The 17,242-nt window shown below is 30.5% G+C and overlaps 2 long non-coding RNA genes across 4 annotated transcripts; both read right to left on the reverse strand.

Annotated features, from left to right (window-relative positions):
• Positions 1 to 11: 11 nt before the first annotated feature.
• On the reverse strand, positions 12 to 5,246 carry LOC139482312 (uncharacterized). The gene is made up of 3 exons (XR_011654827.1): positions 5,116 to 5,246; positions 4,648 to 4,750; positions 12 to 359 (listed from the first exon to the last, which is right to left on the reverse strand). It is a non-coding gene; the product is annotated as an uncharacterized lncRNA (long non-coding RNA).
• Positions 5,247 to 11,532: 6,286 nt separating this feature from the next.
• Positions 11,533 to 16,603, reverse strand: LOC139482315 (uncharacterized). Of its 3 annotated transcripts, XR_011654830.1 has the most exons (4): positions 16,580 to 16,595; positions 16,171 to 16,193; positions 13,363 to 13,440; positions 11,533 to 11,978 (listed from the first exon to the last, which is right to left on the reverse strand). It is a non-coding gene; the product is annotated as an uncharacterized lncRNA (long non-coding RNA). The 3 variants fall into 3 exon arrangements; XR_011654831.1 differs by lacking the exon at positions 16,171 to 16,193 and having other exon boundaries at positions 16,580 to 16,603; XR_011654829.1 differs by lacking the exon at positions 16,580 to 16,595 and having other exon boundaries at positions 16,171 to 16,278.
• Between the last annotated feature and the right edge of the window lie 639 nt (positions 16,604 to 17,242).

Raw genomic sequence — 17,242 nt, forward strand, 5'->3', positions numbered from 1 at the left:
TCTGGAAGAAGGTAGTTTTAAAACAACTTTATATTGTCTTTTCAACATCAGAATTCATAAAATTTACGGATTTTTCTTGTCGATCTTCCAAATCTTCCCGTATAATGTTCTGTAAATCTTAGGTTGTCCGAGCCTTGTTCTGATTACAAAACTACGATCACTTCTTTCACCGCGACAGACTTCATTATCCCTGGTGATATCATCGACAGCAAAAACACACAAGGTTTGGCGACCGATTCCAGTTTTGATTCTAGCGTATGTGTTAGGTGCGATGTCTGGTGTATACGTATTTGTACCCTGAACCAATTCAATCTTTATGGTATCCCGTGTACCGTTAGCAATATGCGTGATATGGTAAGCTGTAATGAAAAACATAGATTGAAAAGGATGTTACAACTCTCCTTGTATGTCCTCAATGTGGAAAAATTATCTATTTATCCTATATGACTTGACATATCAATGAGTATGTAGTTAGAGACCTTCTTTACAAATGATTTTATCAAGTTATTCTTGTTGGCATTTTTTTTTTTACAAATGGAAGTATGTTCTTAATACTAACGGTATTTAAAGACTTAATCACTTACTAGGTCACTATTTTGAATTCCTCATGTCGGTGAGATAAATTCGTTACATAGTGTACTAGCGACATAATACAATATATGGGGTCAATAAATTGCATATGTGGATTAGAGCTTCCGTCTCACCCCATATGGAAATCACTGACCCCGTATTTATCGTGTTAGGTAACTTGTACACATTGTAACCTAATTTTATATTATGTGTATTATATGTATACATTTCATTTATATAAAGAAGCGGAAATACAATATTCCTAGACGATTTAAATCAAAGACTTGAAAATTGATATTCGCTCCTTTTCCGCTTTGCAAGTAAGTTTGACTGTTCCTCTGGTAACTTTCGTCCCTATTTTAAAGGTACATCAAATACTCGTTATACAAAGACATGATGTCTAGATAGGTTGACATGTCTACTTATACATTATATCTGAACAAGCGCTATATATATTCGAAGTATTGCATCAGTGTACAGCTAAGTAGGGATCACTATCATATATACGCGGATTAATCTTCAAATTTATGTTTTATTTGTCACTTTATGTTAAACATCAATCAATCAACATACTGTCTGTGTATATTAAAAGATAAAAATGAATAAGGGCTGTGTTTTAATTGGACAGTTGAGCATTGATAGCGCGATCCAATTGTGTTTGTTATTCAAAGAGTAAACACAAAGTCACCAATCCGAATTGACTTTTTGTATTCCTTTTGAAAAATATCTGTATTTTATTGACTATCTTGAAAACTTTAAAACCAGATTTTTGTTCGTTTCAAGCTTAAAACTTAAAAGGAGGCTCGCGGGTATAAGATTTTCAGAAAAAAAATAAACATTTATTTTTTATTACAAATTATACTAATTGCCTTTAGTATTTGTTATTTAATTAAATGGTACAAAAATCTTTCCGAAAAATCAATTCGTGTTGGCCCCAGGTGACTTTTAAAATGTAGATATGATTGAAAAAGCTTCAAATTTTCTCCCTTTTGTGCAAAACTGCCATTTTGTGGCATTAAAATTGAAATATCATTTTTAACTCGCCGGGGACCTATATTTTTTATTGTTGTTTTCGAATAAGCTGTACATAAATTAAATAATTGTAAAATTTAAGCGATTTCTGTAATTTAGTTCTTTTTTTATTTCAATATTACCGCTTTTTCTCCTTATAGTTCAATAGAAAAAAAGGACATTTACAAAAATGTATGCTTCTTTCGAAGGCAGATTGTAAGCGTAAATGAACGGTGACCCCATTTTTTTTATTTCATTTTTCTATTAAGTATAAGATAAAGTTCATTTATAGAAAAATATAGCGAAATCCTATGACAAATAAAAAAAAATCATTTAGACCCGCGATTAAGCCGGAAAAGATCGAATGAAATAAAGTTTAAGGATGCAAGTTATATCATAGATGTATATATATCGTCATTATAATATAATCCCAATGATCATATGCTTATGTTTTTCCTGTTCGACATGGTTTCGTCACATAATTCAGAATAATTGACATATTGCAATACAACCATTAGAGTCTGCTGTGGTTACCCACCGAATATTTCTGTTGACATGAAACATCACATTGTTGATAAAATGCTATTCTTAAACGTGTTCTTACCTCTAATCCTCCCCAAGTTACAAAGAAAAAAAATACGCCGTTTTTTGAAGGAATGGTTGGAAATATTGGAATTCAATGCTTTTCAATTTCATTTTTAGCTCACCTGGCCCATAGGGCCAAGTGAGCTTTTCTCATCACTTTGCGTCCGTCGTCCGTCGTCCGTCGTCGTCCGGCGTTAGCTTTTACAAAAATCTTCTCCTCTGAAACTACTGGGCCAAATCAAACCAAACTTGGCCACAATCATCATTGGGGTGTCTAGTTTAAAAAATGTGTGGCGTGACCCGGTCAACCAACCAAGATGGCCGCCACGGCTAAAAATAGAACATAGGGGTAAAATGCAGTTTTTGGCTTATAACTCAAAAACCAAAGCATTTAGAGCAAATCTGACGGGGATAAAAATGTTTATCAGGTCAAGATCTATCTGCCCTGAAATTTTCAGATGAATCAGTTAATCGGTTGTTGGGTTGCTGCCCCTGAATTGGTAATTTTGAGGAAATTACCGTGTTTTTGGTTAGTATCTTGAATATTATTATAGATAGAGATAAATTGTAAACAGCAATAATGTTCAGCAAAGTAAGATCTACAAATAAGTCAAATGACCAATATGGTCAGTTGACCCGTTTAGGAGTTATTGCCCTTTATAGTCAATTTTTAACCATTTTTCATAAATCTAAGTAATCTTTTACAAAATCTCCACTGGAACTACTAGGCCACAATCATCTTTGGGGTATCTTTTGGGCCATTCAACCAAGATGGCCGCCACGGCTAAAAATAGAACATAGGGGTAAAATGCAGTTTTTGGCTTATAACTATGAAACCAAAGCATCCAGAGCAAATCTGACAAGAAGTTAAATTGTTAATCAAGTCAATATCTATCTGCCCTGAATTTTTCAGATGAATTGGACAACTGGTTGTTGGGTTGCTGCCCTCCAATTGGTAATTGTTAAAGAAATTTTGCCGTTTTTGGTTATCTTGAATACTATTATAGATAGCGATAAACTGTAAACAGCAATAATGTTCAGCAAAGTAAGATCTACAAATAAGTCAACATGACCTAAATGGTCAATTGACCCCTTAAGGAGTTATTGCCCTTTATAGTCAATTTTTAACAATTTTCATTAATTTGGTAAATTTATGTAAATTTTTACCAAATATAGTTCTCTGTTACTAATGGGCAAAGTTCATTATAGATATAATTGTAAGAAGCAAAATCGTTCAGTAAAGTAAGAACTTCAAACACATCACCTTCACCAAAATACAATTTTGTCATGAATCCATTTGTGTCCTTTGTTTAACGTTTCGTCCCCGAGGGTATCACCAGCCCAGTAGTCAACACTTCGGTGTTGACATGAATATCAATAATGTGGTCATTTTTATAAATTTCCTGTTTACAAAAGTTTGAATTTTTCGAAAAACTAAGGATTTTCTTATCCCAGGCATTGGTTACCTTAGCCGTATTTGGCACAACTTTTTGGAATTTTGGATCCTCAATGCTCTTCAACTTTGTACTTGTTTGGATTTATAAATATTTTGATATGAGCGTCACTGATGAGTCTTATGTAGACGAAACGCGCGTCTGGCGTACTAAATTATAATCCTGGTACCTTTGATAACTATTTAATATGCACATAGACCAAGGTGAGCGACACAGGCTCTTTAGAGCCTCTAGTTTTTTTATTTTATCTTCAAACCACGTTAATTCGAATCAGTCTTGTTTAACCGACAATTGCGATTGACGTACAAACAAGTTAAACAATGGTTCGAACTAACTATTAAGGGAGGTTACGGAAGAGCCTACACAAAAGCTCTACATTTATACACATCGAACATATAAATCACCATAATTGTCCTAATCGGATCCGAAATAATTGATGCAAGCTATACTGTATTGTAGTTATGATATGGGTATGTATTATATTCTTGGTATTATAGCCCTCACTATCACTCGGGCAAAAATTATCACGAATATAATGCCTACCTATGTCAAGACTACAATAAATAATAGCTTGCATCAATTATTTCTAAAGTAGTCATGACAGGAAATAAAGACACAACTGTTAGTAAGGAACATTATTTGCATTGAGAATATCACACACATTACAATAGGTGTCTACCACCAATTCACTCCCTCAAATTTAGAACTTATGTTAAAGTAACCCTACGCTGACACAAAATAGAGCTACATGGGATGAAAATGGCCATGTATAAGGGTAACACATATACATTTCAGAATATACCTGGTTTCTAAGTTAAACTTAAGGTAAAATATTGAGACAGCTGTGGAAATTAGTTGAATAGATGGGGATTTTTAATTGCGAGTCTGACACCAATCGCAGGTGTTAGTTTACAACATAATGCATACAACAAAAAATGAATAGACATCGACAATGGTAAATAGACGGAGCACACGATCATTATGTTTATTCACCAAAACTAGAAAAAACTGCAATAAAAGGACTTACCTCTCCCTCTAAACCAAGCCCCAACATCAACAAAAATTAAACAACATATCAACAACAGAATCTGTGGTTTCTTTTGTAACATCCTTCTGGTAGGCGGAAGTTCCTAAAAAAGGTTATGAAGTTTTTTTTTATGAATTATTGTATAGTTTTTTTCATAAAAGTTTCTGTTCGAATGATCTAAAATCCCTTATCTGAAACGTTCCAACGAATAAAATATAGTCTGTTCAATCACTATAATCTTTCAAATAAGAATAGCTCGTCACATTCAAAAGTTAGTTCACACACAGAAAAACACAATTCATACCCTCTCCTCTTCAAAAAGAAACCAACAACAAAACGAAGAATATAACAATGCTAATAATAATCATTTACTAGACTGTTATGTTAGCATACCTTTGTATCTGTTTTATAAAAATGAGTTGAAGACCTTTTAAAGGGTTAATAGAAATAATGATGCGAATTACTTACCTTGATTCAGACTTGTAAGTTGGTCTAATTGATATGGAATGAACTTTGCGTTAACTTATATAGGCGTCACATCGTGTCCTGTTAAATAATATTTTAAGCTTGTTTCATGCATAAAGGATTTTACAGTTCAATGATACGGATCTTTTTACTATTAACCTTTTTTATGTTAAAAAACATTAAATGTTTTTAAAATAGAATATAATAGATAAACTTGTTTCAACCCATATATGTAAATACTATTCTTACCAACCTTGCGTCCAGTAATCTGAAATGTTGTTATTTCTAAGTGTATAAGTTTAAGATTTAGTTTAAAGAATTTTTCCTTTCTTTCCAGTTGCATCATTTTGATATTGTTTATCTTTAAAGCAATTTTATTAATATTCATATGTTAACATGAACCGTATCAATTTATACTGCATCAGTAAACTTCAAAGTATTTTGATTTTGTTGGTTTAACTATTTAATCAATTTCAATAATATAATGTAATCCATTATAGCTGGAAAATGCTTTTTATGCTTTGAACTTGTAATTGGTCAAATCAATAGGACAATCACGTCGTGTTGAGAACATACTTTAGTCTAAATGTACTGTAATAATCATTCTAATCATTCTAATTTCCTGTGCTTTATTTTGTGATTCATTTGAATTATTGCTCAATTTTGAACAATGAATTGTAAATGAATTATCTTATCTTATCTAACTTAACAATTGAAGTTTCAAGAAAAGGTTTTACTAACTAGTTTTTCGATTTCAAAAAACCTATTACTAGTTATTAAAGGTACCAGGATTATAATTTAGTTACTAATTTTTCCATTTAGATCAAACAAGTGAACTTCTTGTTTATTAAGTTTTTTAAAATATATTTATTTCGTTTCGTTTAGTTCCGTTTTGGTAAATTTAGTTTCGTTTTATCCCTAATCATTTCGTTCATTAAAGGTATAAATGAGCTATAAAAGAGAATCGATGGTACCTAATATCTTAGGTCGAAAGTAAGCTGAAAAAGAGTGCTATATTATAATAAGTGATACAGTATAATAGTAGAATGATGTAAATTAACAACAAAATACAGAACTTCAAGGAAAGTTCGAAAAGGAGAGTCCCTGAGAGTCAATCGATTTGAATACAACATACAGAAACTTATAGAACAAAGGAGTATGTCTGGTAAGGGCCCATTTTGGCCTCAAATTTCAGGTTCATCTGATGAAAGATTTTGTACACTTTTTAAACACTTAAGTGTCTACTAAAGTCGATTCAATTAGTTTGTGTGAAAGATTTAAACTGATTTATAGGCATAGATTACCTTAGCCGTATTTGTTACAATTTTTTGGAATTTTGGATCCTCAATGCTCTTCAACTAAGTACTTGTTTGGCTTTGTAAATATTTTGACATGAGCGTCACTGATGAGTCTTATGTAGACGAAACGCGCATCTGGCGTACTAAGTTATAATCCTGGTACCTTTGATAACTAATTCTACATTTCAGACGCTCATATTCAAGGTTAAATATGGAAACTCTATCAATTATGCCATACCATGTTACTTTTTAGATAGTTTTTGTCAAAATATGAAAGTGACCGCATCCGTGTTCACCATCAACCTTTATATATTTTATGCATTATCATCAAATACAACTTACATTTGAATATTAAGAATGAACACGAATGCGGCCATTTCCATTCAAGACGAAAACCGTGTAAAATTTAACTCAAATGCTAAAATTGTGAAGAGTTCAGTAATTTAGCATGACTTAATGATGCTAGCAACCGATATATGTACATTAACGAAAAAGGAAAGTATGCTAGATACACTTACTGGAAATGTGAGGATATGATTGAAGCTTTAAATTTTCTGCTAGATAAGATTTATGTACGTTTCAGCGATAAAGTGTATCGTCAGGTAGTAGATAGTCCTATGGGCACTAACTGTGCCCCTTTAATAGCAGATTTTATTTCTATATTGCTATGGATCTCAGGTTATGACCAAACTCAGTAAAGACCCATCATTGTTATATTTGGTTGGTACATTCAAAAATACCTACCGTTATCTGGATGATTTTTTTCGTTGAATAATCCATAGTTCTCTAAATATACTTCCGAAATTTACACAAAAGAACTAAATCTAGCATATTAAGCAGCAGTTGTCCTTTTCTAGATTTAGACATTTCAATTTCAAACGGGAAACTTCATACTAAAATTTATGACAAAAGATAAAATTGAGAATGGAAATGGGGAATGTGTCAAAGAGACAACAACCCGACCAAATAAAAAAACAACAGCAGAGGGTCACCGACAGGTCTTCAATGTAGCGAGAAATTCCCGCACCCGGAGACGTCCTTCAGCTGGCCCCTAAACAAATATATACTAGTCCAGTGATAATGAACGCCATACTAATTTCCAAATTGTACACAAGAAACGAAAATTAAAATAATACAAGACTAACAAAGGCCAGAGGCTCCTGACTTGGGACAGGCGCAAAAATGCGGCGGGGTTAAACATGTTTGTGAGATCTCAACCCTCCCCCTATACCTCTAACCAATGTAGAAAAGTAAACGCATAACCATACGCACATTAAAATTCAGTTCAAGAGAAGTCCGAGTCTGATGTCAGAAGATGTAACCAAAGAAAATAAACAAAATGACAATAATACATAAATAACAACAGACTACTAGCAGTTAACTGACATGCCAGCTCCAGACTTCAATTAAACTGACTGAAAGATTATGATTTCATCATATGAACATCAGGCACAATCCTTCCCGTTAGGGGTTTAGTATCATACCATCATAACATATATGAGAAGAACATAATCCGTGTCATGCCAACAACTGTTTTTAGAATAAATGTGTTTAGTTCCGATGCAAAGACCTTATCAGTGACTCAATATTAACGCCAAAATATGCAATCTTTAATGACTTGACAACAGTATCGTAATTTTTTAATCGATTTTTCATTTGTTATTGTTAATTTTACTGTTTTAGACGGCGATGTGCATTTGGCTCCATCATACGGTGTTTATATTTCCCAACTCGTTCGGTTTGCCCGTGTGTGTTCTGATGTTATAGATGTTAACGAACGTAATGAATGCATCACTAGGAAATTATTGTGTCAGGGATTTCGATACCATAACTTACTTAAAACTTTTACAAAATTCTTTCATAGATACAAAGATTTGATTAGTAAATTTGGCTGTACTTGGAAATAACTTATTAAAAATGGTATTTCACATCCTAAATTGTATGGAAATATTGTACTTAAAGCGAGGAAATCACTATGTGATCCGTGTACACTCATCGAACCTTTAAACAAACTTATAGGTAAGGGTTATTGTACCAATATTGTAATTAGATCTCTGAATATAGTTTACATTGACACTAATATCGATTTTGTCATTAGCAAATTAAAACATAACTAAATTGTATCTTCTTTTGAGGCGGGATGTATAGAGACACAGACATGTTAATTTTTATCTCTAAAGAAGTTGCTCCTCACTATCCTACTACCTGTCGATACATTTATTTTTGGCATTGCACTAGTCATGTCTTCTCTGACTGTTCATGACGTTAAAATACTAAATACCTGGGATGTGTTTTAGTTGATTTTAGTCACTGATGCATGATTTTTTATTATTAATTGTTTTTTTAACTAGCTGTCAGTAACTGCGAGTACTCTCAAATCGTATTTTCTTGTTAATTCGACCTGTTGATACTGTTTATAATGCTTTTTTGTTATTTTATATTAATATGGATCTTGTCTATATACCAGCTTTGATTATTTGGAATATCTTCTAATTTTCACTTATTCGTTCTACATTTGTATAAACTTCAAGATTTACCTGTATTATTAAAACCGGTTTTTTTCTTCAAAAGTGATCATTTTCGAAGGGTTAAATATTTTGCAGTGGTGTCTTACCATGGCTTTGTTTAGACTTGTTTGTTTGTTTTTTGGCCTTCAATGTTTGTCCCTAATATTTTATTAACTGTGCATTTGCATTCAGATATCGCAGAACAAATTTATTCGTTTATAGTGTGTTAATTTACGTTTTTTTTTTATTGAGTTAAGCCTGCCAATTGATATTTTATCGGGTGTTTTTCTTTGTTGTGATTTTATACTATTGTTTCAGAAAAAGGGAGAAGGTTTGGTACCATTAAAACGTTTAATCCCTCTACAAATGATTGCACCTGTCGGAAGTCAAAAATCTGATGTACAGTAGTTGTCGTTTGTTTATGTAATTTATACGTGTTTCTCGTTTCTCGTTTTTTATATAGATTAGACCGTTGGTTCTCCCGTTTAAATGGTTTTACACTAGTAATTTTGGGGCCCTATATAGCTTGTTGTTCGGTGTGAGCCGAGGCTCCGTGTTGAAGGCCGTACATTGACCTATAATGGTTTACTTTTATAAATTGTAATTTGGATGGAGAGTTGTCTCATTGGCACTCACACCACATCTTCTTATATCTATTGTATTGTCAAAAACAGACCAAATTTGTACAGCAGAAGTATTCTACTTTCCAATATTTAGCTAAAAGTTTACATTATAACAATTCTGTAAAACGGATATATTTTGGGGCTGAAAAGGGGTCTTACTGAACATAGTCCTTTTAGTTTTTCACTTTGCACATTCAAATGTGTTTACTAAAATACTTGTAGGAAATAACTGATTCGGAGTTAGTTCATGCATATGACAACACTTTTTTTTACTGTAAAGTTTATTCATTTCAATGAAAAGCGATGTACAAAAAATGAGTTTGAGAGAAAAAAAACAAAAGCAATCAAGAAAAAGTTTTTGATCTTATATTAATAAATTTTGTATATGTAATGTTATTCTTGATTTATTTATATCTGATACGCGTCCGTTATTTCATCGTACACCGTAAGTGTCATTCAGTGAAATAGAAGGTTATTTAAAAATTGCTAATGGCAAAACAGAAGATTATTAGATTTAAAAATTTATTATTCAAAGTTTCCAATATCTGATCTTGATATATGGACTGAAAGATCAGACATTTCATAAATATTTTATCAGTGAAGGACGGACAGTTACCTTTATTTGTCTAGAAGAATTTATTGAAGGTCATATGAACTACGTGTATTCTGAACTTTAATTTATAAACAATCAGTTTTTAGTCATGTTGTGAAACGAAATTACTTTGCCACTTTTTTTCTGTAAAAAGCAGTTGGTTTAGATTTCAGTTATTTGGAACGCCCAGGATTATTCCGCATATACCTTCACATGGCACATGTGCGTTTGAAATACCCGGAACAAAAGAGCGCTTCATAACAGATAGTCGTCTTACCTATTGTTCTATTTACGAGTATTTTGATAGTTCGGTTAGTCCTAACACTCGTTGATATCCAAACACGTCTTTAAAGTTTCCAAATACTTTATAACAGCAGTCTTTCAAGATACTACGGAGGAATAGTGTCAACGAAATACATTTTAAGATATTCGATTTTTAAGTGAGAAAAAAACTGTAGGGTAACACAAAATATCTGAACATCATCTTAGGTATTTTATCAACAAGAATAACAAAAACAAAAAGAGAATCCATCACAGGTTTTAATGACACCATAACAATAAAAACGTTTCCTTCATGCAACAATTTTAGAACAAGATACTGAATCCAGTAATAAACAAAGAGAATATGCTGGATAAACGCAGAAAGACTATAGCAACTTATCGATAAGTGTTAAAAGCATGTGTATAGTTTCACATGATTAACCTCGTTGTCAGTTACAGTTCTGAACATAGGTCATTCCTGCACGAGTAACCTCAGTTATTGTATATCTAAAAATTTAGATTTGCCTCTTCTGTGAGCATTCAGAATACTAAGATCATCAAATATGTAGTGCTTTTGTTGTTACTATATAACAGAAACAATAAAACAAAAAAATCAAAATAACCTTTGTTTGTAAAACTCCCCTTAGAGTTTCTGGTGCAAGTAAATGCGATCTGGACGTATGCAATTTATAAAGTTTTTTTTCTGTGTTTACAGGATGCAAATCATCTGTCTGTCCCCAACTTGTCACCAAAAATATAAGTTTGAGTTCTTACATTAGTCACCGAAATTTCTTCCAACATGCTAGAGAGGAGCGGTTGTTAGATTTGTTTTTACCTTAGAAATTTGATGCACCAACATTTATTTCATCTCTCTCAATAGTTGAATTGCAATAACCCTATAGTTGTAAAAAAATTGAGTTCCAAGCGTTTGCTTTTTTCTAAGGAGTAGGGGGTGGAGCATGAGAAAACATTCATCTTTTATTGGTTGCGAATTTATTTACCAATTTTGTTTACAAATGATTTCGTCATTCTGTGTCCATCATTTATTTTACTATTGTGTTTCCGTGATGTATTTTGCAATATGTTCTTATTTCTTATAAGCAGAGAAAATGAGCAACCTTTAATTATAACAAAACATATTTATAAACTGAGAAATATTTATTTCATTAAAACAAGCAATATTATCCAGATTTTCTTAAATTTATATTCAGATATTTAATAATATATCATTGAAAACACACTGACTAATTAATATACCACGAGTGGGTATTTCTAAATACAGATTATATACATTTCCAAATCAGCATTGTTCATTTTTTAGACCAATCTATTGAATGAATGTCTCCATAGACAGATTTGAAAATCCTTAAACTTCCTCTATACTCATCGACGATAAAGCTTCTGTCGGAACCCGCATCAGAACAAATAGTATAATCTACGCATAAAGTTATACCGGAGGTTGAACGATATCCGATTTTGGTATATGATCCAGGTCCGACTGTTCTTGTTGTTGTATGACCACCATGGCGTAACGAAACATGTATAGATTGGTCTGATCTATTGACAATGTAACTGTTATCTCTGCCTAAAAAACCAAAATACAATTAAAATTAAAATATAATTGAAACAAACCCAGATTTTTGTTGTGTCTTCTATTTCTGTTATATTTTTTTTGTTAGTGTGCTACTATTTCTGTGTATAAGTTTTTATTTATGTTTAACAATTATTGAGCTGCAACGATCGTCGTGAAAATAATGGTAATATTGTAGGACCTATCATGTTGTCTACGGTATTTTTTCGGTATTTTTGTGTCTTAAATGCTATGCAACATCGTACAATATTTGGCCTTTGAGTCGGGTTTAAATGAAAAGTGCGTCTGGCATACAATCATGAAATAGTCAGCTGATTATGTTCCACATGCACCACCCTTCGTGCTTCTCATGCTTTAAGTACGAACTAAGAAATAAGTAAAATCCGGTACGTCACAAGCGGGAATACGAGACGGCACTATGGTACGACACCCAGATACAATCTGATTTTAAAAACAAATAAAACTATTTATAATCTAGGAAAAAGGTTAGTGGAAGGAAAACTGGACATTTATTATATAGACTTTACAGCTGATTTTATGATCAAACTGAATTGTTAAATAGATAAAATTTATTAACTATTGATAAAGAGGTTATATAGACTAAAAACTTTCAAACTTTTGCTTAATTTAAATGTAACATATTGCAATCGGTCAGTTTAAAATTAACCACTAACGTTAAGGATTACTTGTATATATTTACGTTAATGTTAGCACATCAATGTCACGAATAAAATTTGGAACGGCACCGTCATGGTGCGGGTGCCGTATACGGTGTAGGAAATGCTTACCCTTCCGGAGCACCTGATTTCACTCCCGGTTTTTAGTGGAGTTCGTGTTGCTTCTTAATTATTATGTATAACTGTTGATGTAAATGTCCTTTGGTTTTGTTAGTCTTTGTTAACTCCTTGGTTTTGATTGTTATTGTCTTATGCTTAAATTACTTTAAGTATTTTGTCGTCCTGAACATGCATAACATTTTTTAAACTGAATGTTGAGCAACACACAATCAATCACTGAAGTTCAAATAAGTCCGATCAGAATTTCCATTTTAATTTAAGATATATGTATTTAATTAAAAAAAAATTATAGACAAAAAGACAAAACAAATGTACCATTTTTTAAGTTAAGAATGATAAATACTCGAGTAATAGGACAGGGAAGTGACATGCTGCTTGGAACAAGACTAAGATTCATGAAAGGGAAATAAATAAGAAATTTTACTAATTTCAAATAATTCGGGAAAATGTTTATTGGGAATGTTATTCTTATAAACCGACATATAAAGAAACAGCTACAAAGTACAAAAAGTCTTAAAGAAAACAGGTAAGTATTGAACAATAAGAGGGAGAAAACTCGAGAACTCATTATGAAAACTTACTCCACCAGGCATTAGTATTCTCTAACCAGAAAACACAGACTAGCACAAGCACAGTAAACAGCTTTGACGACATTCTACCTGTGAAGATAAAATTCTTTATGGTAAGGGAATTTTATCTTATATTATATTATATCATATTATATTATATTATATTATATTATATTATATTATGTTATGTTATGTTATGTTATGTTATGATATGTTATATTATATTATATTATATTATATTATATTATATTATATTATATTATATTATATTATATTATATTATATTTATATTTATATTATATTATATTATATTATATTATATATTATATTATATTATATTATATTATATTATATTATAGGGTTATTGCATTAATATTGGGGAATATTGTCCCGAGTAGAATTTTATATTGCACGAGCTTGCGAGTGCAATATATGTTCTACGAGGGACAATATTTTCCAATATTCATGCAATAACCCTTTTATTGTATAGCAATATAATATTTGAAAGTAAAAAATGGTTTAAACTAAGATTGTGTCGTTGATGACGTCATGAATTTTTGATGATTTATTGCACTAGTACAATATTAGAATTTATTGCACGCTAACTTTTGGTTACTTTCTGTTGGAAATATTATATTGCTATACAATAATATATTATATTATATTATATTATATTATATTTAAGAAATAATTCATGGGGCTTGAATATATCGTGATTTTATCACGGGTTGGCCCTTTATGACAAATATTTTACCCTGAGCGATAGCGAGGGGTAAAATATCGGCATAAAGGGACAAACCGTGGTAAATTGTAGATACATTCAAGCCCCCATGAATTATTTCGATTCTAATAGGTCAAATACGGCAATTCTTTTGGATCGAAGAGCTCTAGGTAGAGGCAAATATTTGACATTCCCAGAAATAAACACACTATTAAATTGGCGTAAAAGAACGGAGCAAACTGAATTAGTGACATGCTTAAACTATTTAAAATAACGTATATAGATAGTTTTGAATTAATTTAAATGATAATTTACTTATATGTATTAAATGTTTAAACAAATATGGCTTATAACACATTTTAGCACCGTTTTTTTACGTTTCCATGTTGTGTATATTATATTATATTATATTATATTATATTATATTATATTATATTATATTATATTATATTATATTATATTATATTACATTATATTATATTATATTATATAGAGAATAATACATCGCAAAATCCGTATCATATGTCGTATCATCCCGAGACATCAATATCAGCCCAAGGGCCTTTAGGCCCGAGGGATGATATTGGTCGAGGGTGATACGGCATGTGATACGGATTTTGTCATGTATTATACGCTTTATCATATATTTCAACAGAAGAGTATTATATTATATGAAATGTTTTCTGATCCATAGCACTGGGTTACCTTCAGTTTTACTTTTGTCTTGTTTCAAAGGCCTTAAAAGAACTGCTCAATTACTTATCCAAAGCACCTTACAATTTGCGTGCTGTTGTTTTAAAAAATATATTTTGTTTATTATTGTATTTATTTGTGTGTATTGTACTTTTTATAGTTGCATTTAGTGTGCCAAAAATATGAAAACTTGACGTTCGTGACATCACATACAATATAGAAAACTTGACGTCCGTGACGTCACATACCAAACAATGACGTCATTGAAAAAATTGACCTATTTTGAGGAAAATTTTTCTTGAGCAAAAAAAAATAAAACTGACTTTATGTAAAAAAAAAAAAAAAGTAGGGATGTGATAAAGGGTCGGGGTGCGATAAAGGGTATGCGATAAAGGGTAGGGGTGTGATAAAGGGTATGCGATAAAGGGTGCGCATCAAAGTTGCGCGATATGGATTAAACACCAGGCTATTTATCACATATGCAAAACTACTATATTTATTACTAAACATATGATAAATTATATTATATTATATTATATTATATTATATTATATTATATTATATTATATTATATTATATTTTATTATAATATATCATATTTTAGGTAAATCATATTGTTTTTTATATTAGTTATATTAAATTTCATATTAATTACATTATATTTTATTTTTAACATATCATATTTTATATTAATCATTTGATAATTTATATTAATTATAGTATATCTTATATTAATTATATAATATCTTATATCAATCATATTATATTTTATACTAGTTACATTATATTTTATATTAACTACATTAAATTTAATATTAATCATATTAAACTTTATATACGTTTTATTTTATTTCATATCAATTATGTTTTATTTGATATTTATTGATTTTTACTTAGAATCAATTAAATTTTATTTTATATAAGTTATATTTTATCTTATATTTATTTATTTTTTATCTTATTTCATACCATATCAATTATACTTGACTTTACATGAATTGTGTTTTGTTTTATGTTTATTTTATATCAATTATATCTATTTTTCAATTATTTATGTTTTATTTAATATATGTTCTATTTTATATCAGTTATATTTATTTTTCAATTATTTATGTTTTATTTCATACATATTCTATTTTATTTTAATCATATTTAATTTTGTGGTAATTATATTTTAATTAAAGTAGACGTTATATATTACATTTTATATTAATCATATTTTACTTTATACTATTTTTTCTGCTGCAATACGGAATTGGATATATATTCGATTTCTTTTGTATATTTTAAACTCAAAAAGTTAACAAATCAAAATCTTATTTGTTAGCCTTTCTATCGCGAAAAATTGTTGAGCAGTTTTAATTTTAAACGCATGTCAAAAAAGGTACAAATGAGGAAAAACTTACCAGAGTTTGTTAATCAGCAATATCTGTAAATATATTAATTTCACAAACACAGCAATATAAATAGTTTAGTTAACAAGCACCTCTTAAATCAACAACGGAAATTGGTAGTTAAATTACATATTATTATACAAATAAGTGCTTTGATATAATCATCTTTTAGTGTTCTCGGAACCGAATGATGTCAAGTTTATATTAAAAAGTAGTTGAAAACAGCACATTACCCAGTATAACACTTGGAAACCAAAATAATTTCTTTTTAAATTCTATCAAATGGTATCACCAGCCCAGTAGTCAGAATTTTTGTGCTGATATGAATTATCATTGCTATAGTCATATTAACAAATTAGCTGTTAACAAAACTTTTGAATGTTTTGAAATACTAAGTTTTTCTACCTCAGGAATAGATTACCTTAGATGTATTTGTCACAACTTGGTCCTCAGTGTTCTTTCACTTCGTACTCAATTTGACCTTTTGAACTGTTTTGGATTCGTCACTGATGAGTCTTTTGTAGACGAAACGCGCGTCTGGCGAAATTACAAAATTTAATCCTGGTATCTATTATGAGTTTAAATACTTACTCATTTCAACAAGTACATGCTATGCAATTATATAAGAATCAATTTAATATGTCTGTAGTGGCATATACCTTAACATAATGCATGATCAACTCGGAAGATTCATATTCACACATTAGATACTCATATAGATTTTCAATTAATGTCATATAATAAAGTTTGTTTCGCAAAGTCAGTAATAAATTTCTACTGATAGTAATAAGTATTAGATTCCTAATTGTTTTACCCTTAAAACACAAAAAGGAAGACATTTTTCGTCATTATCAACACAAAGTTCCATTCAATTAATGTATAAAAAGCAAATATGCAAAAAAACCGAAACTAGGCAAAATTCAAAACGTTTGTCAAAATCAAAAGCACATCAAACGAATAGAAAACAAGTGTCTTATATCTGAATTGTTACAGGCAGTTACATCATGTAGAAAATGGTGGAAAAAAACCTTGTTTATAGCTTAGCTAGAAAAACCTCACACTTGTATGATAGTCGTATAAAAAT

The sequence above is a fragment of the Mytilus edulis genome, chromosome 7 (assembly GCF_963676685.1).
Source record: "Mytilus edulis chromosome 7, xbMytEdul2.2, whole genome shotgun sequence".
NCBI lineage: Eukaryota > Metazoa > Mollusca > Bivalvia > Mytilida > Mytilidae > Mytilus > Mytilus edulis.